Source organism: Pogoniulus pusillus, chromosome 13, assembly GCF_015220805.1.
Source record: "Pogoniulus pusillus isolate bPogPus1 chromosome 13, bPogPus1.pri, whole genome shotgun sequence".
NCBI lineage: Eukaryota > Metazoa > Chordata > Aves > Piciformes > Lybiidae > Pogoniulus > Pogoniulus pusillus.
The window spans coordinates 18,320,124-18,347,094 of NC_087276.1; positions in this window are offsets into that span (position 1 = coordinate 18,320,124).

A 26,971-nucleotide genomic window follows, 5' to 3' on the forward strand; every position below is an offset into this window, starting at 1 on the left:
TCACACAGGAGCACATCCAGATGGGTCTTGAAAGTCTCCAGAGAAGGAGACTCCACAACCTCTCTGGGCAGCCTGTGGCTTTTTGATGGCTTTGCCTTCTTAAACCCTCTGTGGTGACAGAAGCACTTTAAAACATGACTTCAGCTGATGATCCTAGAAGTCCTAAAGGAGACTATTAGTTAGTAAGGTGATTAATTTGCAGGCACTCTGGGATGACTTTGGAGTGTGTCCCTGTGCCTTCTCTCCTGGCAGTGCTGCAAACATGCTCCTCTTCATTTGTTTCACGTAGCACAATTTTTCTCCCCAAAACCTGATCTCATCCTTGACTGCTGATCTGTAGAACTCTGCAATAATCTTTCCATGATAACTTATCTATGAACTGACCATTCCAAGGCCTGAGGTGCTGCAGAGTGCTCCTAATTAACTTCTCTGCCTCTGTTTATTCCACTTGTCTTTTTGCCTCTCTTCTTGTTTCAGTATCACCACAGCATCTATTTGTTCTCATCCTTTCTTCTCCTCCCCTGCTAATTATAGAGAGGGGAAATAAAAATCTAACCTTGCTGGAAATTCATGAATATTAAAATATTCCCTAGATAAGCCTGCAAATCTCAAAGCTGTGCAGTTTGTCAGTGCCTTCCTCAGGAATTCACCTTTGGAGGGAGTGCATAGCTGCAGTACAAATTACCAACCATTTCCTGCATATTTAAATCTACTTTTCAACTCTCAAACCTGGGCAAAATTTCTGCTTTCACGCTGAGAATTGGCAGGGATGAATTGTCCCAGTCTGAAGGCAAAATGAAGCAGATAACATTTAAGAAGTGGGAAGGCAAAAGCGTCCTTTTGACAAGCACTCAGAGTCATTTGCTGCTGTTGTAGTCGTTGTTAAATACCCATGAAAGGCTGCATGAATGCATAGGGTAAAGACACTCAACAGGTTGCCGAAGGGAGGTGGTTGAGTCTCCATCCCTGAAGACATTCAAGGTGAGGCTCAACAAGGCTCTGAGCAACCTGATCGAGTGGAGGATGTTGCCATTGGCTGCAGGGAGGTTGGATGAGATGACTTTTGGAGGTCACTTCTAACCCAAACTATTCTTATGATTCTAGAGCTGGTGTTCTAAGAGTTAGGAATCAGACAGCAGCTCCTGGGTCCTTGGGAGGTGATTTTTTTGGGCCCTTTTGAACAATACAAGATGGCTCTTGGACCCTTTGCAAGAGGTCTGTCAGCTTCTTTTTCTGATTAAAAGCTACAACTTAAGAAAGATGTTGAGGTGCTTGGACATGTCCAGAGAAGGGCAGCAAGGTTGGGGAGGGGCCTGGAGCACAGCCCTGTGAGAAGAGGCTGAGGGAGCTGGGGGTGTGCAGCCTGGAGATGAGCAGTCTCAGGGCAGAGCTTATTGCTCTCTACAACTACCCGAAGGGAGGTTGTAGCCAGGTGGAGTTGGTCTCTTCTGCCAGGGCCCCAGGGACAGAACAAGAGGACACAGCCTCAAGCTGTGCCAGGGCAGGTTCAGGCTGGATGTTTGGAAGAAGGTCTTCCCAGCAAGAGTGATTGGCATTGGAATGAGCTGCCTGGGGAGGTGGTGGAGTTCTCATCCCTGGAGGTGTTTAAAAGGAGACTGGATGAGGCACTTAGTGCCATGGTTTAGCTATAATTAGAAGGTGTTAGGTGATAGGTTGGACTTGATGATCCTTGAGCTCTTTTCCAACCTGATTAATTCTGATTCTGATTCTAATAAGACTGAAAAAACCCATAATACAACAAAACGAGCCAAGTGAGTTGATATCCTGAATTATTTAGCCTTGCACAGCAAATGGAAGCTGCTGAGGGCTTTCCTGGTTGGAGATAATGCTTTGTGATTGATAAATGAATCGTATCCTGGCCAGCCCCAGATAGATTTGGCATGCATTATTAAAAGGGTATAAACCAGCCTGATTTTGTTATTGATTCAAGGTGATGACACAGCTCTGTGTAGAGCTGAGGAGGTCATACAGTACCAAGTCAGCATTTGGAGTCGTGGTTAGTGTTTTGAAGGACTGTAGAAGACCAGATTGGTGTCTGCACATTCAGTCTATCTGAGTGAAGTCCTCCTTGTTCTTTGGAGGGAAATGTGGGCTTAGAGGAGTACTAAACAGCTCTGAAAATTCAGAGTTTTTGGACAAGTGCCTTCATAGCAACCACTGGCATGGAAAAGGAGTCACAGAGGATGATCTTAGAAGCATTTACATCAGAGAAGACTTTTAAGGTCATTGAGGTCAACCTTTCAGAGAATCACAGAATTAACCAGGTTGGAAAAGAGCTCTGAGATCATTGAGTTCAATCTATCACCTAACACCTTCTAATGAACTCATCCCTGGCACTAAGTGCCTCATCTGCCCTGAGCCTCCTCTTCTGCAGGCTGCACACCCCCAGCTCCCTCAGCCTCTCCTCACAGGGCTGTGCTCCAGCCCCTTCCACAGCCTTGCTGCCCTTCTCTGGACACCTTCCAGCACTTCAACATCTTTCTTAAGTTGAGGGGCCCAGAACTGGACACAGCACTCAAGGTAGGGCCTGACCAGTGCTGAGTAGAGGGACAGAAGGACTGCCCTGGTCCTGCTGGCCAAACCATTGTTGATAGAGGCCAGGATGCCATTGGCTTTCTTGGACACCTGGGCACACTGCTGGCTCCTGTTCAGCTGTCAACCAGCATCCCCAGGCACCTCTCTATCTGGCTGCTCCCCACCCACTCTGTTCCCAGTCTCTAGCACTGCATGGGGTTGTTTTGGCCAAAGTGCAGAACCTGGCACTTGGACTTGTTTGAACTCCTGACATTGGACTGTGCCCATCTATCAGCCTGTCCAGGCCCCTCTGCAAAGCCTTCCTGCCCTCTGACAGATCCCAACACTAGCAAGTCCATGGTAAACCATACCCTGGGCACCACATCTGCATGGCTTTTAAATACCTCCAGGGATGGGGGATCCACCAGTGTCCTGGGCATCCTGAGCCAGGGCTTGACAACCCTTTGAGAGAGGAAATTTGCTGCAAAGATTCCATGAGTTTGTGAGCTGCTTTTTAAGAATAAAATAAAGTAGTTTGCAGAGTGAGTCCCTGGAAAGCTGCCTCTGATCATCCATCTCTCCACATACCTATCTCTGTGTCCAGGTCCATATGCTTGGGATGAGAATGCTGTTGGGAATTACACAGAATCACAGAAGCATGCAGGCTGGCAAAGCCCCTCAGGATCACCAAGGCCAACCTAGAACCCTACTCTACAAGATTCACCTTAAATCAAGCACCACATCCAAACAATCTTTAACCGCATCCAGGGTGGGTGACTCCACCACTTCCCTGGGCAGCTCATTCCAGTCTTTGGCCACTCTCTCCATGAAAAAAGTTTTCCTAATGTCCAATCTAAACCTTCCCAGCCTCAGCTTGAGGCCATTCCCCCCTGTTCTGTCTCCAATTACCTGTGAGCAGAGCCCAGCAGCATCTCCACAATGTGTGAAGTGATTGCTCTGCTCTGCCCTTGCTTGGTTTCTGCAGTGCCTTTCTGTCTTCGCCAGAACTTCAGATCCTTTTCCAGATCCTTTCCCAGTGGCATCTTCCCCACCACCAGGGTGGCCTCTCTGTGATTAATGCTCCCTTCACTGCTTTCCCTTGTTCTGTTCCTTGCCACTGGACAAACGATTTTATTCTTTGCAGTTACCACAGGACCTCCCCTGCGACCTCTGTATTCAACAATGAGGCCCACGTTGACTTTTGGTAGCCAGATTATGGCATTCCTGTTGCCAATACTGGGCTGTTTGGATCCACCAGTAAAGCTGAGCTGCTCAGTCACTGTGCCTGGTGGTTCTCCTGCTTTGGTGTCAAAGTAGCTCTGGAAAAGGAACAATTATCTGCTTCATTTCCATGCCTTGGCAGGAGCTGTGCCATCAACTTCTCCCTGCTAGCAGCAGCCCCTGGCTGTGCAAAGCTGCTCTGTGCTTCAGCAAGTGGCCGAGAGAGCAGAGCCTGAGCTGGGCAGTGCCAGCCCTGAGGATTGGTTCTTTTCTACCACAACCTAGGACAATGAACTGGAGAAAATTCCTCTCTTTTCCAGCAGTAAATCTCTGCTGTCCATCGTGGTGTGGTTCTTCATTTTTGTTCCCTCCCTCCCTCTCTCTCAGGGGGTTCCTCTGCAGGTCCCAATCCCTTTAGAGCACTGGCAGCAGGTGAAGCAGAAAATGGGCTTTAGTGGAGGGGCGTAGGTGGGGACTGTGTTACAACACTGCCCAGAGTCAAGCTGCATTTTAGACTTCAAAAGAGGGATGAGAAGGCAACGTGGGTAAAATGTGATTTAGTTACACCTCAGCTGCAAAATATTCTGAGCCTGGGCAAAATCCACTCTGTCTGGGGCTCAGGCAGAGGGCTGATTTCTGCAGCTCTGCTGACTCCCTTCTGAGGCTGGGAGAGCAGACTGATCAGACAAACACATCTGCAAAGTGCTCCTTTGCTCCTCTAAATGCTCTGAACACTCTCCATTAGGAGCATTTGTGAGTTCTCACCTCCTCAAAAACAAATTTCATCTAGATCTACCTAAGAGCATTGCCTTACTCCACCCTCTCCTGTCTTCTGCATATAGTGCAAATGGTTCATTCTTGACAAACAAGGACCCACCACTCCTCTTCTCTTCTAGGATTCCCAGAGGGGTGAGAGATGCCCCATCTCAGGGAATATTCCATATCACATTAGATGTGGCTCTGAAGAACCTGCTCTAGTTGAAGATGCCCTTGCTTACTGCAGGCAGGTTGGACTAGGTGGTCTCTAAAAGTCCACTTCAACCCAAACCATTCTGTAGCTCTAGAAAAGTCCTTCATAAATCAACCTACAGCAAGGCTGCAGAGGGACTTTTGATGAGGATGTCTAGAGACAGGACAAGGGGAAATGGTTTGAAGCCAAGGCAAAGCAGGGTTAAACTGGAGCTGAGGAAGAAGCTCTTCAGTAGGAGGGTGCTGAGACTTTGGAATAGTCTGCCCAGGAAGGCTGTGGCCGCCTCTTGCCTTAGTTGGATGAGGCTTTGAGCAGCTGAGTCGAATTGAGAGGTGACTCTGGGCATGGTGGGGAGGTTGAAGAAGATGATCCCTAAGGTCCCTTCCAACCTGAGCCAGTCTATGGTTTTATGAAATGAAGGCCACAGATTGTTCTGTTGGACTCAGTGATCTTGGAGGCCTTTTCCAGCCATGATGATTCTGTATGCAATTTAGAATGGGAACAGTGCAGGGTTACCTGCCAGGAGCACTGTCAGCAGAAATCACAGAATCACAGAGACATCCAGGTTGGCAAAGCCCCTCAGAATCACCAAGTCCAACCTAGAACCCTATGTGACAAGATTCACCTTAAAGCATAGCCCTAATCACCACATGCAAACTGATGGAAGAAATGAAGCAGATCTCACAGCTTATTTCTCTAAGTGTTTAATTTTTGTGCTGAGGACCTCCTTCTCTTCACTCTGTCAGACTGGGAAGTCTCTGTGCAGTTAGGATTTGCAAGGACCTGAATGCACTGCTGCTCAGAGTGCTCCACTCACACTGCCCTTCCTCACCAACAGCAAAATCCAGTCTCACTGAGTGCCAGTCCTGTTTTTTTCAGCACTTGCAGTCACCTGGAGAGTGATTTGGTAAATTCATTGTTCCAACTGGTAACCCTGATACATCTTTTAAAACATTGCAAAACCCTGATCCATATGAATTAGAGGAGATCAATGCCTTTTCCTGAGCACTTCAGCTGCCCTGCCTGGGGAGGTAGCACTGATCAGCAGTAAGGGCAGTGCTGGGGAGCGGGAAAGAAAGACTACAAGGCAAGGTAAGGCTCGAGTGAAGGAAGAGCAAGTTACCTGATTGGCTTTTGTGTGATATGAGCTCACAGGCAAATTGTTCTTCAGCATGAGAAATAAAGCCCTGAAACTACTCTTCCTTCGGGACTCTGAAGCTGGCACTTCTGTGCTGCTCTGACCAGGATGGGTGAGGTTTGTGAGCAACAGATGATGGCACCAGTAAGAAGAACTATTAAGCATAGAATCAGAGTTGTTTGGGTTGGAAGAGACATTACAGATCAGCCACTGCCAACCCCCTGCCATGGGCAGGGACACCACCCACTGGACCAGGTTGCTCAAAGCCTCATCCAGCCTGGCCTTCATCACCTCCAGGGAGGAGGCATCCAGAGCCTCCCTGGGCAACCTGCTCCAGTGTCTCACCACCTTCACTGGCAACGATTTTTTCCTAACCTCCAGTCTCAGTCTGGCTTCCTCAAGTTTCAATCCATTGCCCCTTTTCTTATGACTAAAACCCTTGTCAGAAATCTCTTCCCTGGCCTTGTAGCCCCCCTTCAGGCACTGGGAGGCCACTACAAAGTCTCCTTGGAGAGTTCTCTTCCCCAGACTGCTGATGACAGCAGGCTTCTCTGGTTTAACTTCTCCCCTCTCTGCGCTGTGCTCGCAGGCACCAGATGTGCTGTCTCCAAAGCTGGGTTGTTTCACGAAGGCTCCTAGAGGAGTACTGATGCAGCAGCTTGTAGAGACCTGTGGCAGGTGACATCTTCATCATGCTGCTTGGGGTACATCTTAGCTGGCACTGCTTGGTTTTGGTTTTCCTTTGTTTTCCTGTGCTGGGTGGAACCTCTGTAAAATATTTGTGTCCTGCTCTGTTCTTGGCTCCAGAATATGGATCCAGGCCTTTATTTTTAATAGAGACATCCAGCTAAGTTGTGCTCCTCAACAGCTGTGCTTGTCTTTTGGTCTCACGGGCTTGGCTTTTTATCTGAGCCCCATGATTGGATTGCTTTTTGAACGAGGTCCAAGGCTCCTGCGCTGCACTCGACAGCCTCCAATAAGCCCACGTTTTTTGATTCAGGGATGCCACAGCTCTAAAATTTGGCACAGGATAATTTTCCATGGCAGTAAACAAAATGAAAATCCAGAAATCAAAAAGACTTTTATAGGCAGAGGTTGTTGCCCCTTGTGCTCTTTTTATGTCGTTTCTATTTTCAGGCCATTTGCAGAGCTCAGCTTCCCCCCCCCCCCACCCCCCCCCCCCCCCCTTACGTTGTACTACAGCCTAGTTTCATTACAGTACAGAAACTACCTCCTCACTCATTCAGCCATGAAACAATTGCTGTTACAAATGGATTTCTCTATAAACACCATCCCATGTAGCCAGGTCTGGATCACATCAAAACAATCTGCTCAAAGGCAGCCCTCACAATGCTGCCTAACCTTTTGTTTCTTCTCTGCTGTCAGAAGCTCTTCTACTGATGAAGTGTCTCAATAAGAAATCCTTCTCAATCCTCACATCTTAGATGTCTTTAGAAGTCCTTCTCAAGCCTCACATCTTGCACATCTCTGTATCTTTTATTCCCAGTGCATATAGTTTGCAACTTCAGCTGCCTCTGATGTCTGCTTTCATATAGATAATCACTATTGCAGACAAAAAGTGTTTCACAGGAACATCCATGGTCTGTCCAAATGATCCTTTCCTTTCTTTCCATCCAGCCTCTTCATCTATTCCCTTCACAGGAGCTGGTTGAAGGAAAGCAGTCAGAGAGTTGTGGTCAATGGGACAGAGTCCATTTGGAGGCCTGTGACTAGTGGAGTCCCACAGGGCTCAGTAATGGGAGCAGCTCTGTTCAATAGATTCATCAATGACCTGGATGAGGACACAGAGTGCACTGTCTGCAAGTTTGCTGATGGCACCAAACTGGGTGGAGTGGTTGAGACACACCAGAGGCTGTGCTGCCATTCAGCCAGACTGAGACAGGCTGAGGGTTGGGCAGGGAGAAATTTCATTAAATTCAACAACAGCAAGTGCAGAGTCTGGCACCTGGGAAAGAACAACCACATAGATCAGTATAGGCTGGAGTCTGACCGGTTGGAAGGCAGTGAAGAGGAAAAGGATCTGGGGGTCCTAGTGGATGGGAGGTTGACCATGAGCCAGCAGTGTGCTCGGGTGGCCATTCTCAAGTGTATTAGAAGGGCTGTGGTTAGTAGGTCAAACGAGGTTCTCCTGCTCTTCTACTCTGCCCTGGTGAGGCTGCACTTGAAGTACTGTGTCCAGTTCTGGGGCCCCCAGTTCAAGAGGGACACAGAACTGCTAGAGAGAGTCCAGCACAGAGCCACAGAGATGATGGAGGGAATGGAACATCTCTGTTATGAGCAGAGATGCTTGTGAAGGAACTGGGCTGTGCTGCTTGCTGCTGATTGCGCGGCAGGGTCCAGGCGGTGCTGCTTGGCTCCGAGGCTGAGTGTCAATGGCAGTGAGTTAAACTTCCCTTCTAGACTAACAGGAAGAGTGAGCAGTGTGTGGAAATAAAGGCTGGGCTTCAGTTTGCATTTTGGTTCCTGGCTTCATGGTGTTAAATCCAATAAAGCCACCATGAAAAGCATGGGGAGAGAGGAAGCAGAACGGCTACAGCGGCAGAGAAGAGGGCAGGAGGGAGCAGGGTAATGAACAGAGAGACTCCACTCTGCTCCCAGCAGATGAAGCTGGTGGCTTAATCCCCCCTGGTCTGAGACAAGCATCAAAGAGTTAATAAACCATTAAAAGCCCTTGGGCCTGGCAGAGAGATGAATGAACAGGCAGCAGCAGGCTGGAGGAGCCTTAAGAACTGAGTGAGGAACATGCTGCTGCTCTCAGCACAGCAGTGGGGCAAAGCCTCTGAACAAAACTAATCAGGGCTCTCTTGCAAGGGAAAAATAATGCCCAGGTCAGAAAAGGAAAAAGCCTTTGTTGTGTTTCACACCTTGGCTTGGGCAGGCAACTTTTGGGCTGCCAGGAGGAGAGTATGTCATGGAGGCTGCTGTAGTTGCTGGTGTGGTTAAGGAGCTGCAGCAAGGGATGTGACTTACAGGGAGCAAGCCAAGAGCTCCCAGTGCTCCCAGTGTTCTCAGTGCTCCCAGAGTTCCCAGAGATCCCAGACTTCCTAGTGCTCTCAGAGCTCCCAGTGTTCCCAGTGCTCTCAGAGCTTCCAATGCTCCCAGTGCTTCCAGTGCTCCCAAAGCTCCCAGTGTTCCCAGTGCTCTCAGAGTTCTCAGTGTTCCCAGTGTTCCCAGTGCTCTCAGAGTTATCAGTGCTCTCAGTGTTCCCAGTGCTCCTGGAGTTCTCAGAGCTCCCAGAGCCACCAGAGCTGCCCTGCTGGGCACAAGGTGGTGTCTGGAGGAGAAGCTGCAGGTGACCATGGCAGGCAGGCAGTGCCCTACAGCCTGTCTCCTACAGCTGTTGCAGCAGCAGTGACAGGCAGTGTAAGAGCGAATCAGAAGGAAAAAAGCTATGGAATTCTGGTGGGTGGGGTTATTGCATTAGAAACTCTGCAAAGTACCCTCTGGCTTTCCAAAGGGAGATACTACAGTTGGCAATCACAGAATCACAGAAACATCCTGGTTGGAGAAACCCCTCAGGATCACTAAGTCCAACCTAGAACCCTACTCTACAACATTCACCTTAAACCATACCCCTCAAGCACCACATCCAAACCACCCTTAAACACATCCAGGGTGAGTGACTCCACCACCCCCCTGGGCAGCTTATTCCAGTCCCTGACCACTCTGTCCATGAAAAACTTCTTCCTAATGTCCAATCTAAACCTCCCCATCCTCAGATAGAGGCCATTCCCCCTTGTTCTGTCTCCAACTACCTGTGAGAAGAGACAAGCAGCAGCCTCCCCATAATGTCCCTTCAGGTGGTTATAGCTGGCAATAGGTCTCCCTCAGCCTCTGTTTCAAGCAAAGCAGCCCCAGCTCACTCAGTTCAGACAGCTGCTGTTCAGATAATGAGTAACTTTTGCAGGTGCCAGAAAACACAGACAAATGTGTTTTGCTCACCATTCCTGAAACCTTCCCTTCTCCTTTTTCCAGTCTTGAGGGACTGAAAAATCCACTCTTTACCCTATAGAGATAAGAGTTTCACCTTTGATATGCAAACAATTTAACAAGCAGCACGACCTTGTTAAAACAAAGTGGTTTTCCTCCTTTCCTGGCTCTTTAAAGAAATCAGTTAAACAAAAGGGACAATGAAAGGATGGCTCCTGTACGATTATGCAGGTAAATAAATAACTTGGTATAGGAGAGCCTAGAGGAGGCCACAAAAGTGATCCAAGATCTGCAGCAGCTCTGCTGTAAGCACAGGCTGAGGGAGCTGGGGTTGTGCAGGCTGCAGAGGAGAAGGCTCCAGGGGGACCTCACAGCTGCCTGCCAGTGCCTGAAGGGATCCTGCAGGAAGGCTGCAGGGAGACTTTAGGTGAGGGTGTCTGAAGCCAGGTCAAGGGGAAATGGTTTGGAGCTGATGCAGAGCAGGGTTAGACTGGAGCGGAGAAGTTCTTCAGTATGAGGGTGCTGAGAGTCTGTCCCAGGCTGCTCAGGGAGGCTGTGGCTGCCTCCTTGCTGGGGGTGTTGCAGACCAGGCTGGATGAGGGCTTGAGCAGCTGAGCCTAGCTGAGAGGTATCCCTGGGCCTGGTGTGGAGGTTGGAGCAGATGAGCTCTGAGCTGCCTTCCAACCTAAGCCATTCCATAGAATCATAGAATCAACCAGGTTGGAAGAGACCTCCAAGATCATCCAGTCCAACCTAGCACCCAGCCCTGTCCAACCAACTAGACCGTGGCACTAAGTGCCTCATCCAGGCTTTTCTTGAACACCTCCAGGGATGGTGCCTCCACCACCTCCCTGGGCAGCCCATTCCAATGCCAATCACTCTCTCTGTGTCAAGAACTTCCTCCTAACATCCAGCCTGAACCTGTCCTGGCACACCTGAGACTGTATCCCCTCATTCTGTTGCTGGTTGCCTGGGAGAAGAGACCAAGCCCACATGATTCTATGAGTTCATGAAGTCTGTCAATAATTCAATTGCCTCTGGTCTCTGGAGACTTCCAAGAAGTTTCTTCAGTGTTAATATTTCCTGAAGTCAGTGGAATTTGGCTAGGGAACTTGGATAGTTCTAAACCCATTTCTAGTCTCCTGGAAGTGTCTCCATTCCCACTGTGATCCCAAGGCTTCTCCTGCCCATGGTGTGGAAGTTGGAGCAGATGATCTCCAAGGTCCCTTTCAGCCTTTCAGGTTCTGTGATCTTAGAGAAAAACCTTTTATATGAGCAGATTTTACTCTAAGTTTCTTAACTGCAAAAGATATATTTTTTTTAAGTGCATTTTTGTTTCTGCCTTGGATAAGAGCTAGGGGAAAAAAAATGGGGAAAGGTGAAACAGCAAAGGAGGTAAATATTTGTGAAGTGCCAAATGTTTAAAATGCTTCACTCTGGGCTTTTTAAGGCAGCGTTTTTACACTGATTTGATAGCTCTTAGTGAAGATTTATAAACCTTTCTTGTCATCAAGCCTTTTGTAGTGCAGAAATCCTTTTGTCAGCTGACTCCTCTACAGACAGGCACAAGACACCAGCAACAGACACAAGACGCAACAAACAGACAGAAGGAAGATCTGAAGCTGCATAATCTGATGCAGCTTTGACATGGTGAAAGCAGTTTCTCTTTGCAGATGTTCTAAGTAGGTCTCTTCTCCCAAGTAACAATAGGAGAAGAGGAAATAGCTCCATGTTGCCCCAGGGGAGGTTTAAGTTGGACGTGAGGAGCAGGCAGTGGTGGAGGGTGAGATCTCACTTCGAGTATTGTGTCCAGGTCTGGAGTACTCGACACAGGAAGGACATGAACCTGATGGAGAGAGTCCAGAGATCAGGGGTTGGAGGAGCTCTACTATGAGGACAGGCTGAGGGAACTGAGGGTGTTTAGCCTGGAGAAGACTTTGGAGAGACCTAATAATGACTTCCAGTACCTGAAGGGGTTACAAGAAGGCAGCAGAGATACTGTTTGCAAAGGCTTGCAGGGATAGGATGAGGGCAATGGCTTCAGACTACAGCAGAGCAGACTGAGATTGGATGTGAGGAACAGATTGTGCACCAGAAGGGTGCTGGAACACTGCAACAGGTTGCCCAGGGAAGTGGTTGAGGCTCCATCCCTGGAGATATTCCAGGTGAGGCTGCACAGGGCTGTGGGCAACCTGCTCTAGTGGAGGATGTCCCTGCTGAGTGCAAGGTGTTGGACTGGATGAGCTTTGCAGGTCCCTTCCAATCCAGATGAGTCTGTGATTCTGTGATCCTGTGATCCTATGTAGATGTGGTCTTGAGGGCCATGGTTTGGTGGTGACCTGGCAGTGCTGGGTTAATGGTTGGACTGGAGGATCTTTGATGATTGTTTCTAACAGTCTTGGTACTTGTTCTGCTTTGTTGGAAACCTGATGGTCTATATAGGAGAGCCTGGCAGGGGAGCTGAGGCACAGACAAAGTGTCCAGCTTCACATCTCAGAGGAGTTCAGCTTGGATAAACACTTCTTGCTGGAAAGGACTGTCCAACCCTGGAACAGGCTGCTCAGGGAAGTGGTGGAGCCCCTGAAGGGTTTCAGAAGCCATATAAGTGTGGTGCTGAGGGACATGGTTTAGCAGTCAGTTAACAGCTGGACTTGGTGATCTCAAAGCACTCTTCCAACCAAACAATTCCATGATTCTATGATCTTAAAGGCTTCCTCCAACCAGAACAATTCTATGGCTATGTATCACATAGAATATCTCTTTACTCTTGGAGCCCACACACGGTTAGTCAGGTAGCTGATGTCTGAGCTCTGAGCACTCCTACCCACTGCTTAAGAATTTCTTTCCTCTAAGTCTGCTAATGTCCTTATACTTGCCTAAAAATCACAGGATCACAGCTCACAGGGTGTCAGGGGTTGGAAAGGACCCAAAGAGATCATCGAGTCCAACCTCCCTGCCAGAGCAGGACCACACAATCTAGCTCAGGTCACACAGGGACACATCCAGACAGGCCTTAAAAGTCTCCAGGGATGGAGACTCCACAGCCTCTCTGGGGAGCCTGTTCCAGTGCTCTGGGACCCTTGCAGGAAAGAAGTTCCCCCTTGTGTGAAGATGGAACTTTCTGTGCTGCAGCTTCCATCCATTGCTCCTTGTCCTATGCCAGGGAGCAAGTGAGCAGAGCCTATCCCTCTCTCCTGACCCCCAGCCCTCAGATATTTATAGACATTTCCAAATCCCCTCTCAGTCCTCTCCTCTGCAAACTAAGCAGCCCCAGGTCCCTCAGCCTCTCCTCATCAGGCAGCCCTCCAGTCCCCTAATCATCCTTGTAGCCCTCCACTGGACCTTCTCCAGCAGATCCCTGTCTCTCTTCAACTGGGGAGTCCAAAACTGAACACAGGACTCAATCCCTGGAATTATCACCTCCTGGGTGTACAAATTAGTAACAAACCACAAACAATTCCTTAACTGAGACGCAGGACTGAAATCTCAGTGAAAAAAAAACCCTGAGACAGAAAACAAAATAAAGCTGCTCAGGTCACACCAGAGCCTTTCTTCAGCTTTCCAGCAGCACTGCTGCTCCCTTCTGACACTCTCCTTATTGCTGTAATTAGTTGGAGCCCCAGACTGCAGTGTTATTGCACAGGAAAAGTCTGAGGAAATCTGTACAAGTGTCACCTTTGCAAGAAGTTTTGGCTTGACAGTGTCAGCATTTTCTGACTGAAGTGGTTGGCAGTAGCAACACAGCTCCAGCCACCAGATTTATGGATGTTTCCCCTCAGCATCGAGCTGGAAGGAAGAAAATCATGACTCAGAGAGCTGTGCTGGAGACACTCTCAAATACTCCCTGAAGACACAGTTGTTCTACGCCAGTATAGGTCTTATCCACCAAGCAGAGTACAGCTGCTAACATGCCAGCTCACATTTTAGCTCTCATCTGAAGAACCCAATAATAATGAAATTTGTCTTGCTAAAACTAATTGCTTTTTTTCCCCTACTGATTATTGACCTGGTAGCTTAAATCATTCCTGAGCTAAATGAACAAATCCTTCTCATAGAATCATAGAATGGTTTTGGTTGAAAAAGTGCTTTAAGATCACAGAACACATCCTGTTGGAAGAGCTCTCCAAGCTCATCCAGTCCAACCTTCAACCCAGCACTGCAGGGTCAGTATCAACCCACGTCCCTAAGCACAGCTCCACAGGCTGCTGGAACACCTCCAGGAATGGTGACTCCAGCACTGCCCTGGGCAGACCATTCCAGTGTCTGAGAACCCTCCCTGGGAAGAAATATTTCCTAGCATCCAGCCTGAACCTCCCTTGGAGCATCTTAAAATCACCTCCTCTGCTCCTGTCCCTTGCCACCAAGCATCAGAGGCTACCCACTCCTCACCCCAACCTTCCTTCAGGGAGCTGCAGGGAGCAATGAGCTCTGCCCTCAGCCTCCTCTTCTGCAGCCTGCACACCCCCAGCTCCCTCAGCCTCTCCTCACAGCCCAGCTGCTCCAGGCCCTTCTCCAGCTTTGCTGCCCTGCTCTGAGCAGGCTGCAGCCCCTCAGTGTCCTTCCTGCAGTGAGGGAACCAGAGCTGAACACAGCACTCAAGGTGTGGCCCCAGCAGTGCTTAGCACAGGAGGATGATCCGCTCCTGTCCCTGCTGCTCACCCTGCTTCTGACCCAAGCCAGGCTGCCATTGCTTTCTTGGCCACCTGGGCACTGCTGGCTCATGTTCAGTCACTGCCAACCAACACCCCCAGGGCCCTGTCCAGGTTGTAGCTTTCCAACCACACATCCTGGGGTCTGTAGCTCCCCATGGGGTTGTTGTGACACAGGTGCAGGACCTGGCACTTGGCCCTGTTGAACTTTATTTGATGGTTCTCCCCTGTCCAGGTCCTGCTGCAGAGCTTCCCTACCCTCTAGCAGATGGACACAGCCATTCAGCTTGGTGCTATCTGAGGCTGCCTCAATGCCCTCACCCAGACCGTTGACAATGACATTAAAGAAGACAGCCTCCTGCACTGAACCCTGAGGGGGGACCTTCTCCAGCAGATCCCTGTCCCTCTTCAACTGAGGACTCCAAAACTGAAGGCATTACTCAAGATGAAGTCTCACCAGGGCGCAGTAGAGGGAAAGGGAACCTTCCTTGATCTGCTGGACACACTCTTCTTAATGCACCCCAGGGTCCCATTTGCCCTCTTGGCCACAAGGGGGCACACTGCTGTGCCATGGATGCTCCCCACCAGCACTCTCAGGTCCCTCTCCACAGGGCTGCTCTCCAGCAGGTCACCTTCCAGCCTGTACTGGTGCAGTTTATTAGTCCTCCCCAGGTGCAGGACTCTGCACTTATCCTTGTTGAACCTCATTAGGTTCCTCTTTCAACCTGCTCTAGTCCCTCAATTTCCTTCTTGTAATGAGGGGTCCAATACTGAATCCAGGACTAATGGCATAGCCTTACCAGTGCACAGTACAGGGGGACACCCCCTGCCCTGCTCCTGCTGGCCCCATCATTGCTGATCCAGGCCAGGAGGCTGGTGGCCTTCTTGGTCACCTGGGCACATGCTGGCTCATCTTCAGCTGCTGCCTACCAACGCCCCCAGGGCCTTTTCTGCAGGACATCTTTTCAACTACTCCACCCAAAGCTGGTCACATTGCAGGGGGTTGTTGTGACCCAAGTGCAGGATGAGAGCCCCAGTACAGCACAGGACCCACAAATCTGAAGGTGCAGCTAAAACTATTCTCTAATGTTCTCATGGTCTGACAAATCTGAATAGTTTCTGAACTAGGAGGGGGCTGTATCACACTGCAGCCCCTCCTTTTCTCACCTCATTTTGTGTAGCAGTAAGTTACTTTTTATGCCTCCCCAGGATAGAGAAATGGTAGGAGAAAGGCAGATGTGAGATACTGATGAAGTAGATTAATAACTTGGGGCACAGTAGTCTATGAGCTGGACAAAGTTTGCTGTCTTCCTATTGCACCAGGAGCAGATTGGTTGAGGTCATTGGTCAGAAGAGGGAGAACTTGTCCTGGCTCCAGCAGGCAGGACATAAGCCTTAGGTTGTGCTCCACTTCCTCATTTTGCTTTTCTGCTTCCTTTGGGTCAACTTTGCACTTGAAGGTAAAGAATCTGCTTGCCTATTTTGGGCTGTCAGAAGCTGCACAGTAATGTTTCTCCAGCGTCTCAACAGTCACCAGATTTTGAAAGTAGGTCTCTGTTTGGTATTTTTAGGAAGGGCTCCATATGTGCAGCAGAACTGCTAGAACATGTCAGGGAACAGAGGGGAAGCTTATGTTCATATCTGCAATTGTCAGCTTTGAATTTTGCCTGAGTTAAAGGAAAATATTCCTTTGATTACTATTGGCTTACCTTGTGTGTGCTGCAGCAGCAGGAAAGGAGCCAGCTTGGCTGGCTGGAATTGCACTCAAGCTGGGAAAGATCACAGGAACATAGAATGGCTCAGGTTGGATGGGAGCTCAGGCCTCTTCTGCTCCAACCTCCACACCATGCCCAGGGACACCTCTCAGCTAGACTCAGCCGCTCAAGCCCTCATCCAACCTGGACTGCAACACCCCCAGGAAGGAGGCAGCCACAGCCTCCCTGGGCAGCCTGGGACAGACTCTCAGCACCCTCACACTCAACAACTTCTTCCTCAGCTCCACTCTAACCCTGCTCTGCCTCAGCTCCAAACCATTCCCCCTTGACCTGGCTCCAGACACCCTCAGCAAAAGTCTCTCTGCAGCCTTCCTGCAGGATCCCTTCAGGCACTGGCAGGCAGCTCTGAGGTCCCCCTGGAGCCTTCTCCTCTCCAGGCTGCACATCCCCAGCTCCCTCAGCCTGTGCTCACAGCAGAGCTGCTCCAGCTCTTGGATCACTTTTGTGGCCTCCTGTGGACCATGATAAAGTTCTTTGTTTCTTTATTTGTCTGCAGACTCATACAGCTCCTCTCCTTGTGAACACAACTCAGATGTTTTCATAAATATAACCAAGAATTAGGGATACAACTGAATCATTTGGGTTGAGAAGTCACAGCTCTGGGGGGAGCTTTGAAGGACAAAGTTCTCCATCTCTCCAGCTGGCTAATAGCAATCAACCCTTTGCAGGTAGATAGGACCTGATGCAGATGACAGAGGAAAAACTGCTCAGCCCCTCTGAAAATGGGGTTATGATGCTCTAGCTGAGCTGTTTTGCTGTTGTAATTGCTGAGTGCTGCTCAGAAGCAGAGTCTTTGGCCATGTTATTCATTTACTTTTGCCTTCCCTTTAGCTTTTCTTTAGCTTTTTTTGAGGGAAAAGGGTCTGGTTTCTTACCAACAGGAAGCCTCACACCAACATTGCTCTCTTTTTCCCAGGCTTTACCTGTTTCACTTGCTCATGCATGGAGCCAATCTGCAGGGAGAATTAATACATTAGATACACCAAGCCAGCTCATTTTTCTCCTGTCATTTTTGCTGTGATTAATGATAGCAAAATTGTGTTTAACTCTGTTCCAAGTGACACTCCTGGTAGTGCTCAGTGCTTGGCTTTTCTGGGAGTCTGTTATCATTAGCTAAAAATAATTCCCAGTTAAACTGCAAAGGCAGATAAAACCATTTCCTTCTCCTTTGTGTTTGTTCTGGTTTTGTCCTTTTGGAGTGACTCCATTTAGACTTTCTCATGGTTTGACCATTCCTAGCAACTGTGAAGATTATGCAGCTCAGCAGTGTGATGGTTTGGGTGTTACCCACCCCACCACACTCAGGAAAAATCACCCAGACTAGACTCAGAGGCTGGCAATTCAAGAATGAAGCTTTATCTTTACAGCTTAGCACAATATACAAGCAGGTATTTACAATAGATATAGCTAGACACAGTAATATACAAGTTAAAAAGGTAACACAGAAACACAGCAGCCCTCCCAGAAACCTGAGTCTCCAGGAGGGGCTCCCAACCACCCTTCCACCTCCTTTCCACCCCTCTACCTTATCCCAGACTTTGCCTTGCATTCAAGGAGAGTTTGGAGGATCAGCCAGGGGGGTTAGGAAGCAGATGGATTAGTTACATAGACAGCAAGTTAGAGAGAGAAGGGAGGCAGCCAGAGCCAGAGAGCAACTCTGTAATCTATGTGTTCTTGTTTTCACACATGTCAGCAAACCTATGAGTGAAGTAGACATCAGCACTGTTTCCTTTTCACAGCCTATCATCCAATTCTTCTCAGCAAAATATCTCAGCTAGGCTCAAACTAGCACAAGCAGCATTTGAACTGCCCGTGTTTTAACAGCACCAGGTGATCTATTGCTATCTTCTTTAAGTGGACACTGTCCAACTTCTAATTGTTAATGTACTAAAAGAAGTCCAGGCCCTGAGGTGAGTGGGCAATGAAAATCCAGCTGCTACCTGATAAATCAGCTTTGATGAAAGTTAGTCCCAACACCTAGCAAGATTTTTTTGTTTGTTGTGATATGTTGCCCTGTAAGACCCCACAAAAGCCAGCCAGGAAATCATCAAGTACCAAAACATTTCCAGCCAGGCTCCTCATAAACCAGAGTCAAGGGAAGGGAGCAGGTGGGATGGAAAGGGGTTCTTGGTAGGATTGCAGGGAAGGTCTGGAGTGCCTTTGGGCTAGGGTTAAGCGTAAATCCTCTGCTTGCAGAAGGGCTCCTCTCGGTCTCTGTGATCTCTTGGGCTCCCTTAAGAGGATTCCCTTGGGCTCTTTTGAGATCCTTAACAGCATCCTCTTGGGCTCTTTTGAGCATTGGTAAGAGCACCCTCCCGTGGACTTTCAGGAACCTTAAGAAGATCCTCCTGGGCTCCTTTGAGATTCTTAAAAGCATCTTCCCATGGACTTTAAAGAACCTTAAGAAGAACTTCCTGGGCTCCTTTGAGATTCTTAAGAGCATCCTCCTGTGAACTGTTGAGATCCTTAAGAGGATCTTCTTGGTCTCTTCCAAGAGAGCCTTCTTAAGATGTCAGCAAATCCAAGTGGTATAAAGATCATTGCTGATTTTTCTCCTCTCTCTCAGGAAGGTGAAACGATTTTTAATTGTATTCCTATCAGTAGGTGAGGGTAGACATTCCCACCAGTGATCAGCAGGAGAGTGAGGATTCCCAGTGTTTATCTAGACAGCAGTGGAAAGCCTGGAAAGAAGTGCTCAGTGGGTGGATGCTTTCAGTGCTCAAGCCCATGGTAGATTGACAGACACTATCTTTAGTGAATATTTACAACCCATCATGAGTCTCTCCTGGCTTTAAGTCACTGCGAAGCAGAACTACCTCTTACCAAAGCCTATTATTTCATAAGCAACCTGCCCATCAAGCAGCCAGGGAGAAGGGAGCAGAGGAAGATGCATTATTAATGTGGGTTGGTAATACTGCGTGGAAGCTGCTCAGCCACTGTAAAAGCTGCTCAGCCACCAACAGGCAAAGAGAAAACCTGCATTATTAATGGCTGTTATTAATTCTACCCAACGTCCCTTAAAGGGAAATGAAAGGTTTCAGCATTGCCTTTGAAGAGATTTGAGAGTGGTGAAACCAGTCTATGCTTAGCAGCTGTCTCCAGCATATTAAAAGGACATAAATAATGAATGAGTTATGGAGCCCCATCCCAGGAGCCAAGCAAAGTGTGCATGGTTAATGTATAGCAGTTGTGCTAGATGGAATCCCAGGGAAGATGGCTGCAGGGACTGGAGAGGGACTGGCCTTTGCAGCCTTGGCTTGAATTAGCAGTGGCCAGAACGCAATCCTAGATCACAGATGTGCTTTGCCTGGCTGCCCAGCTTGCCTTCCAGCATTTCAAAGTCCTGCCTGTAGACTGATTTGGCTCAGTGGAAGCTGCCACTCATGTGACAGCCAGGAAAGGTCAGGAGTGGAACTGGTGCATCCTGTTGGCCCCATACAGAGGGCTGCATGGGGGGGTTCAGGGATGTACACTGATGAAAGAGGCAAGAAGGGGAAAAAAAACAGTGCAGGCTGGAAAACACTCAGCTTTCCTGTCAGATTCCTTCAGAACTCCCCTGTTTGTGCTCTCAAGGGTGGACAGACAGATAGATAAATATAGATATCAATATAGAGATATATATATAGGTGAGATATATATATATAAATTGTACTTTAGTGCTGTTTGTGCTCTTAAGGGTGGACAGATAGATATAGATACCAATATGGAGAGATATATAGGTGATATATATGTATAAAATTGTACTTTATTTAGTGCTGTTTGTGCTCTTAAGGGTGGACAGATAGATAGATATAGATATCAATATAGATAATATATATAGGTGAGATAGATATATATATATGTATAATTGTACTTTATTTAGTGCTGTTTGTGCTCTTAAGGGTGGACATAAATATATATATTGTTTTATTTTACTTCATTTTATTCCTTTTTTTTAATGGCAAGATATATCACTTCACCCCTCACCTTTTTCCATCAACTTCCATACTTCCCATCTTTATTCCACATCAACAGCCATCCAAAAGTTTCCCCTGAGTGTCAAGGCAGGTACATGTATGAGAGGGGGAGTGGGCTGAGCAGTAGGGATTTGAATGTGCCAAATTCTGTTTTAACCATGAACTGCAAATTGTGACCTTGGTAAGCTCTTTGATTGCTTTGGGAAGTATGGAAGGCAATGTGAAAGATAGAAGTTGGTCTTTATCCTTCATTAGCTTGTGCTTTTGCTCTGAAAAGCTTTTCCCTGAGGCTTGGGGATGTGCCTCTGACTTTACTTGGAAAGCAGAAAGAGATGTCCATCAGCATCCTATTGGAACCATAGAGTGCATAGCCCAAGAGCTTCAGCAAAGCTCGACATGCTGTAGTCTGTGTCAAATGTGCTGGGTGAAGAAAGTAAACTAGTCACATTTTGAAGTGGTTTCAGGAGACTGAGTCAATGTCTTAAGCCTTGAGGCATATTTAAGCCCATCTGATAGGATTTGGACACAATCAGCTGTACTCCATAGGCCAAGCCTAACTTACTCTGATGGTTTACCAAGTCTGAATTGTTTTGTGGAATGCTTAGTCTCTACTAGGCTGGGTTCAGTTTGGGGCCACTCACTCCAAGAAGAACATTTAGGTGCCAGAGTGGGGCCAGAGAAGCTCAATGCAGGTTGAAGGGTGGTGAAGGGTCTGGAGAACAGGGCTGGTGAGAAGCAGCTGAAGGAACAAGGGACAGGGGAGACCTTTTCATTCTCTGCAACTCCTTGACAGGAGGTTGGAATAAGGAGGGGTTCGGTTTCTTCTCCTTTCTAACAACTGATGGGACAAGAGTAAGAAGTCTCAGGTTGTACAAGGGAAGTTTCAGTTTGGATATAAGGAAAAAATGTCTTCCTTGAAAGGGTTGTCAAGGCTGCCCAGGGCAGTGGTAGAATCAGCACCCCTGAGGGGATCTAAAAGGTGTGTAGGTGTGGTGCTGAGGGACATGATTTAGTGGTGACCTGGCACTGCTGGGTTAATGGTTGGACTGGATGATCTTAGAGGTCTCTTCCAACCAAAATTATTATATGGCATGACCTAAAATGCCACTGGAAGAGTAGGGCTGTGTAAAGACTTCATGGCCTGACTTGTGTAGCTACATGTGCTCAGATGAGATAAGTTCCTAGATGTGGAGTAGTAGGCATCTGCTGTGTCTCTGCAGTTCACCCAGCTAATGGCTGGCTGCGACACTTCACTGAGCACTGCTTTGCCTGCAAAGTGGTTCTATTGATCAAGTAAAAGGATTATTTTGAGGATGAATGTGGTTTTCTGCAGCCTCGTGAACCTTTCACTCGCCTGGATAGTCTCGGAGGAGATTATCCATCTTTCCACACGTGGTATTTTTATGGTTGTCACCCACACTGGCTGAGTACTCTCAGTCTTCTTTGGTGCTTTTATCCTTGCAGTCTGGGAAGACTAAGGCATGGGAGAAGTAAATGACTTTTGCAAAGTGTTTGAGGAAGTTTGTGTTGGGAAAGGGCAAGAACAAAGCCCCAACAGGTAAAATTAGTGCTGCTCTGTCTTAGCTGGACCTGTGAAGAAAGAGACAGCAGGTGTGTGAGGACCCAGCAGTAAGTTAGTCAAGAGAGATGGGAGAGGACATGCAGGGCAAGGACAGCAGCACATCGCTTCTGTCACATACTCAGGGGCTGAGGGCAGATCAGACCCTTTTTAGAGCCACACTCAATCATCAGATCCTTTATCTTCATCTTCAATTGTGTGGCAGATTTGTTTTGGTTACATTGTTCTGACACTAAATTATTGTTATTATTATATAGAAAGACATTCCTTTCTCCAGCAGATTGCCTCAGCTTCAATAGACACCACACACTTCAGTCTATCTGCTCTTGTTCTTGCAGACCTGAACAACTGCAGAACAGATGGTTCAGCTGGTGATGGAGGGAAAAGGCTCTAGGGATTAAAATACTCCTGGCTATTTTTACTCCATTTCTGCCTTGGCATTTTGCCTCACTTCTGCATCATTGTATATCAGACAAAATGAGGCTTTTCTGAGTGTTCTCATCTGTTTAGAAGTCCTTCTAATGATGCATCATTTATTTTGTGTAGGAGATGAGACAACCCCACAAGTGAAAGTTGGCCCAAAGAAAGAGGCCAAGGTGGACCAAAGAAGTAAGCCAAAGTAGACCTAATGAAAGAAGACAAGGCAGACCTAAAGAAAGAAGCAAAGAGAGACCAAAGAAACAACCAAAGGTAGACTCAAAGAAAAAAGCCAAAGCTTTTGGATCTGCCAAAGCAGATCCAAAGGAAGAAGTAAAGATAGACCCAAAGAAAGAAGCCAAAGTACACCCAAAGAAAAAAGCAAAGGTAGACCTAGAAAAGAAGCCAAAGCAGACCCAAAGAGAGAAGCCAAAGTAGACCCAAAGAAAGAAGATGGACCCAAAGAAAGAGCAAAGTTAGACATGAAGAAAGAAGCCAAAGTACACCCAAAGAAAAAAGCAAAGGTAGACCTAGAAAAGAAGCCAAAGCAGACCCAAAGAGAGAAGCCAAAGTAGACCCAAAGAAAGAAGATGGACCCAAAGAAAGAGCGAAGTTAGACATGAAGAAAGAAGCCAAAGTAGACCCAAAGAAAGAAGTAAAAAGGCAGACTCAAAGACTTGATGATACAGAGTTCAAGGTAAAGAACTCTGCCTGGAATTCCTGATGCAATGACTATTGTGATTACGATTTTATTGTGCTTATGATTGCATGTTCTCTTCTTCCATTAAAGTGGCTTGCCCTGAACAGGTTGGGAGAAGAATTTTCTCCTTGCCAGCTTTGTCTCCACATGTATTAGGTGGTGTAATATGGTCATAATTGCCTTCCATGATAATTAGTTAGCCTCTGCTACAACTTAGGACTCAAGGGAGTTCAGACACTTGTCCATTATCTCTGTACTGTCATGGCTCACAGTCAGTGCTGATGTAAAGAACATTTGATGGTATTTGTTACATCTTGCTGCTAATTCCATTCTCCAGAAAGTGTCTTCCTCCTTTTAGGCTTCTCAGGTGGTTGTCACAAGGTGTCTGTAAGTGGTGAAACACCCAAATGTTGATGGTTTTGGCAGTGGTGAGCTCCTGCATTACAAACAGAATGGCCACTTGCCTGGTGTGTTGAACCACTTTTTTCCATCTGAAAGGCCACCAGGACCATCTTTATCCCTGTGTGCTGTGGTTTTCCATACAATAATCATCTTCACAGCCACAAGGGAAGGGTTTTCCTACACTCATATTTGAGATTTATCAAATGTTTCAAAATGCATTGACCTGAGTGTTGTATTTTCTCAGTGTAGCCACTGAGCTACTGCCAGAAACATGGATAGGGTTGGCAGCAAGGATTTGATTGCACCAATATGGTCACTCTGAAGTTCTGTAGACATTAGATTTAAAACTACCTTACAACTGCCTCTTTCTCTTCATGAATCTTCAACTGCCAGTCTGCAGGAATATGGTCTAGGTCAAGAGAGGTTTTCCTCCTGCTCTGGTGAGGCCACATCTCAGATATGGTATCCAGTTCTGGGTCCCTTAGTTCAAGAAGGACCTCAAGGAACTGCTTGAGAGAGTCCAGCCCAGAGCCACAAAGCTGCAGTGGAACATCTGTGAGGCCAGGCTGAAGGAGCTGGGAGCAGAGGAGCCTGAGGGCTGCCCTCAGTACTGTGCTAAAGATGTGCAGGACAGTGTTGGGAGGACACAGCCAGGCTCTGCTCAGGGGTGGCCAAGGGCAGCACAAGGAGCACTGAGGGCAAGCTGGAGCAGAGGTACCAGGAGAACAGAAGAGGAAACTTTGTCAGTGTGAGGGTGCTGGAGCCTGGAGCAGGCTTCCCAGAGAGGTTGTGGAGTCTCCTTCTATGGAGACTTTTCAAATCCCCCTGGATGTGTTCCTGTGTGCCCTGCTGTAGGTGTTCCTGCTCTAGCAGGGGGCTTGGACTGGATGAGCTCTCAAAGTCCTTTCCAAGCCCTAGCATTCTGTGCTTCTGTGGCTAGATATCAGAGATCCTTCTCATTTGCTGTGCATGGAGTCAAGTGGCTGAAGTTCAGAGGGGGCCTGTGCCTGTAGTCATGCAGGTTAGGCGTCCTCAGGAAGATGCCTGAGTTTCCTTGTGTGCCTACAAAGATGTTCTGACTCCTTCTCAGAGGCCAAACACATTTCCTTCTCATTGCTCATCCCATTTTCCCCACCATCTGCACTGTCAGTTGGCTGTTTCCTGCCTTTTCTGTGGCTACAGTTTCTTAGTGATCAATGTGAGTTCCACAGGGATTGGATTCAAGCAACCTGAAGCCTCCCAACCTTCCTACCTTGTTTGAGTGTTTATTGCAGCTATTAAATATTCCTGAGAGTTCTCTTACAGAAAAAACCTTGAGGTGCTCATTAAAATTAATGTGTGTGGTTTGTTTGTTTAGCTGCCAGAAAGGGAGAGCTCACAGAAGCGTTTCAAGTCTCCCTGCTAATGGGCAAAGGTGAGAACTAGGATGCAGCTGCAACTGGTGCAGCAAAGCTGGGAGCAGGCAGAATCTGTTTGTTTCTGATGTTCCAAATCTAACAATACCTGTCTGGGTAGAGCACAGAGAGACTTGCTGACTGGCATGAAGAGCAGTGCTGTCCCTAAAGCAGGCTTCTTCACCCAGTCTGCAAGACACCAATCAACACACCAAGTGAAGCCATTGGCCTCTGTGTCTAACAGAGATACTCCTAGGTGACTCCTGCCTTTTGAGATGTCACAGGGTCCAAGTCATAGAATCACAGAATCATAGAATCAACCAGGTTGGAAGAGACCTCCAAGATCATCCAGTCCAACCTATCACCCAGCCCTAATCAATCAACTAGACCATGGCACTAAGTGCCTCATCCAGTCGACAGTCAAGAGCATTACTAAAGGCAGGGAAAGAGTCTATGCTTAGCAGGAATCAGCATCAGGCAAAACTTTTTCCTGCTCAGCTTTTGTCATGATAGTCTAATATCAGGTGGTGGCAATTTGTTACAGTAGAAAGCAGAGATGATAACAGTGCCTGAAGGAAGTGGACAAGAAAAAAAAGGATATTAAAAACCAGCTGAGAGTGGTTCCTAATGTACTGGTTTGTCTAGGTTCAAGGGTACCTTTTGAAGGAATAATGTAATTACTACTGGCACTGATACTGCTGACAACAAGGCTGATTCCAGAGTGATAGTGGAAGATAAAGGGAGCTTGGCAGGCATTTGAATAATTGCTTTGAGAAATGCAAAACAGGCAACCAACAATTTAAATGCAGATTATAAGTAGTGAGCTTGAGGATCTCCATTAGATAGAATACATGAGGAAAAAAAAAGGGGGGGGGGGAAGGAGTAGAAGGTTTGAAAGGTTAATTATTATTAAAAAAAAATTATATAGAATAGTAAATGGACTGAAAGAAAAATAGGATGAATAGAAAATGACTAAATTATTAACTCAGCAAAATGATCTAGCAGCAAGTAGATTGAGCTCTCTTTTAAGCTGAGAATATCTCTGTTTCTTTGGGATTCTTAGAAGAAAATGAGCTTTGCTGTTTCAGGGTGAGTATACAGAATGGTTTGCAAGTGGATGGGAGCTCAAATAGCATGAGAAAGGTCCAGCAAAGTAAATAAAATGCAGGGAAGCTGCAGTGCCTAGACCTGGGTACAGGATAGCAATGAGATTTCAGGGCCTGAAATCATCTGCTGGGCAGAAATCTGTAGGATGCATCCCACAAATGCTCCATCAGGACCCAAAGAAACTGTGCTGGGCAAGAATGCCAAGAGTGCTCAGAGGGCACCTCAGGTGTGACTTCAGGAGCACTGGGTGGTGCCATCTATGCTCACAGCCAGCGTGGCACTCCTTCTCCAGACAGCAAACTCTGCTTTCATTGGAATACCTCTGCTGAAGCTACTGGAGTGGACATGGTGGCAGATGGGGGCAGCCAGGAGCCCCACAGACCATGCTGTCTTCCCCAGGTAGCCTCTCCTGCTGGGTGTTGTAACTGAGAGAGCTGAGGCACTAGGGCTCCATTTAGGGGTATTTTGTGGTCTAAGCTCCAGTACCCTGCTTAGCTCAGCCTCCAGCAGGGAAATCAGCTTAACCCAGCATCTGTAATACTGTGCCCAGTTTGGGGCTCCTCATTTCAAGAGAGACAGTGACTTGTTGGAGAGTCCAATGGAGGCTACAAGGGTGATTGGAGGACTTGAACATCTCTGCTGTGAAAAAAGCCTGAGAGCCCTGGAGCTGTTTAGTCTGGAGAAGAGAAGGCTGAGAGGTGATCAGATCAATGCCTATAAACATCTGAGGGGTGGGGGTCAGGATGATGGTGCCAGGGTGCCAAGCTCTGGTGGTGCCTGCTGATAGGACAAGGAACAGCAGGTAGAAGCTGGAACCCAGGAGGTGTCACCTCAACATGAGGATACACTTCTGTGTGGTGTGGATGACAGAGCACTGGAGCAGGCTGCCCAGAGAGGTTGTGGAGTCTCCTTCTCTGCAGACTTTCCAACCCTACCTGGGTGTGTTCCAGTGTGCCCTGCCCTGGGTGACACTGCTCTGGCAGGAGGTTGGACTGGATGATCCCTTCCAATCTCTAACATTCTGTGATTCTGTGATCTTCCAGCTTAAAACACACAAGTTCCTTCCTTTCGCCTGAGCAATTGATCAGTGGAAGTGCAGTCTCTGCTGGCCCTCCAGATGTACTTTCTTTAATTCTAGCTGGGATCTAACTGCAAAGCAGCTATAAAGCAATGATGA